Here is a 2,985-nt window from a genome sequence, read left to right on the forward strand (position 1 = left end):
TGCCTGAAAAGACAGCTGATAGCAAGGAGAGAGGACATTAAAAGCAGGATGTTGTGCTGTGATTGGATCATGAATTTTGTGGCCAATTCTGGTTGGCTTACTGAAAAGGGAACGCCTCTTAACAGCTGAATAGTTTTAGGAAGAGAAAGCGGTGAGTGAAGTTATTTAGATGTCTTCCTGAAAGAATTTGCGCTGAGCTCCATGAGAGACGGATGGGTCAGCAACACAGGACTTCCACCCAGGAGACCAGAGCTTGTGTCCTGTTCTTGTCCCGCATTTCACTGAAACGTACATTTTGTAACCCCACCCACCATCTTCTACCCACCCATCTGCCTCGTTCTTGTGCCGATTGTCAGTGAAACGGATGTCCCAACCCGGTGACGGCATAAGTCCAGACCAATGCGTCTAAATATGACGCCAAAGGACTTGATGTGAGTCCAGAGAGCTCTAAATAGTGACACCAAGAGTCCAACCCAGAGCGTCTATATATGATGCTAAAGGAGACTTTTTGCACCAATAACAAACACCAAAGGCAAACGGTAATGCCAGCATGCTAACATGCTCACAATTCCAGTTACATTGTAATGTTGTGCAGGTGCTGGTATGGATGGAACCAATCTCCCCTATGGAGCAGCTCTGTGTCCACAGTAGGCTGGATTTGAGGCTGGATGGGACTCTTCTTATGCTGGAGAAGAACTCCAGCATGAGAGGACAGGCTGGCTTATAGGTCTCTGTGCACTGCACTTGATGGGAGCTTTCAGAGAGCATACAGCGAGCACAAAGACACAAGGGCCAAACAAACAAATGTTGCCCTTGGCAGGGTACACATTTCTTATCATCTGTCTCAGCACAATTCTCACGTGCCCACATGTACATTGAAAGTTGTTGTTCCCCCTCTTCATTCTGTCCATGAAACCTTCCCTTCCTAATTGATTCCAGGGAGAATGATTCGAGGGACCAATAACCGTGTCGAGCTACATGCGCCTGCAAGAATTCTACTACAACAGATACAGTAGATAGATAGTATTTCGTTCAGCCCAAATCGGTAAATTCTATTGTAACAGCAGCAAGTAATCCATGCATTGCAAGGGAATACATCAATAGAAAATGAACGCAACAAATAATATAAACGAAAATAGCTAAATACAGAAAGAAGAAAGACCTTATAGACATCAGGGTTTCACGGAGCAATTTGCAGCTTAAGCAAGGCATTCCTACAACACCTTAACCTTAAAAAAAAAATTAAAAAAAATTAAAAAAAATACAGACTTAGACTCCTCTTTATTAATCCTCTTGGGATGACTCCCACAAGGAAATTGAAATTTCCAGCATCAGTTTTAGCAAGAAAATTGGACAGTATAATGATAACAAAAATAACAGTAATAATAATTAGACATTTGTCAATAAAAAGACATAAAAAAGACATTAACCATAAATTATATTACCATATATTATATTATACATAGTATATGAACGATATCCAACGTCTTTTTTTCTCCCTTTCATTCCAAACTGTGACCATTGCCAGTCTCCCTTCTCTGCAGAATGCATTAAAGAGAAAATAAATATGTGCCATGAATTGGAAAATAATCTTTTTTTTTATTTTTTTACAATCCTTAAATATGTGACAGGGCTTGACATTAAGGCTTGTCCAGGACAAGTGGAGTTTATTTTGTAGGGAAAGTGGAAAAGAAATTGACTTTGCCCCATTGGACAAATAAAATAAAATGCCATGTTTCTTCACGTTATGTGCCACTTGTTACTAGGGTTTGGTACCAAACAGATAACTCCGGTTCCCAAGCCAAGTCCCTATTCACTGAGCCACCGCTGCCCCAAGGCTAGGGAAAGATAACATTCATGGTTAAAAAATGACAAGCACTATGATCTATATTAATATGACATTTGCCATTGTCGTCTTGTTGTGCTCTCTGCAAACAGTTGTCTGGGCCCAAGACCGTTTGTAAGAAAAAAGAAACTGTTGGTGGAACGTGTGTTTTTGTAGTTCGATAAGACAACAGTGATGACTCTCCACTTACTTTTTCTTTTTACAATTTTCAAAAACCGTAACACATTTAGCCCAACATCGGTCTGTTCAGGCCACAGCATTAAGTCATGTTGTTTCTACAAATATATACCGTCAATTAACTCATTTCTAAAATGTAATAATTAAAAATTAAAAATTTAATTTTAATTTAATAAAATAATTATTTATCCTTTACATACAAGCTTGTCCAGTACCAAACTTATTTACAAATGCTTGAACACAACCCGGCACAATTGAAGACATAATGTTCAAAACCTTGAATATTTTGAAAGGAATAGTGAATCGGTTACAGAAATCAGGCACCAATATGTCCAGGTACAGTATGTTTATCCGATGTCTGGTTCTATAATGAGTTTTATAATTTGTTACACTACATGTAAACATGTTATGACACTGTGTTGGATATCTCTCAGAAACGAATGAAGTTCTAGGCTAATCAAACCCTACATGAAACCATTACTATAACATATTTAGATTTTTTTTTCACTCTATTTGTGTATTTTCTTTATGTATTTTACAAATTTTAACCAAAAGCCATGTAGGTTAGAATATATGTTGATCACTGACTGCATTTTCCTGTTGCTAATACATGGAAAGGTTTTACTTTTGCAATTCTGTCTATTGTACATTCAACAAAGATTCACTTTCACACAGTTTGTTGCCAAAAATGCTCACATTCAACCCTCAAGCCTAAACTACAGGGTGGTTAAAAGTAAAAGGGAACTGAATGACAAAAAGCAAAAGATTTCACATTGTCTATTGTATGCAGGTAGAACTGAAACATGAAAAGTGGAGAGTGCAACATGCAGTTTTTGTAATGTTAGCAGCTGTTAGTTAGCTCAGTCCGTAGAGAGTTGGGTTGGGAACCGGAGGGTCTCCGGTTAAAGTCTCCGTACAGAGCGTGGACTGGTAGCTGGAGACATGCCACTTCACCTCCTGTA

General features: G+C 38.6%; 1 long non-coding RNA gene across 1 annotated transcript in view; it reads right to left on the minus strand.

Annotated features, from left to right (window-relative positions):
* Positions 1-232: 232 nt before the first annotated feature.
* The window catches only part of LOC116695500 (uncharacterized), a 12,210-nt gene continuing 9,457 nt past the window's right edge, over positions 233-2,985 (minus strand). The window contains exon 3 of the long non-coding RNA XR_004333475.1: positions 233-317. This is a non-coding gene — a long non-coding RNA (uncharacterized LOC116695500). The remainder of the gene's footprint in view (positions 318-2,985) is intronic.

This window comes from Etheostoma spectabile, chromosome 9 (assembly GCF_008692095.1).
Source record: "Etheostoma spectabile isolate EspeVRDwgs_2016 chromosome 9, UIUC_Espe_1.0, whole genome shotgun sequence".
NCBI lineage: Eukaryota > Metazoa > Chordata > Actinopteri > Perciformes > Percidae > Etheostoma > Etheostoma spectabile.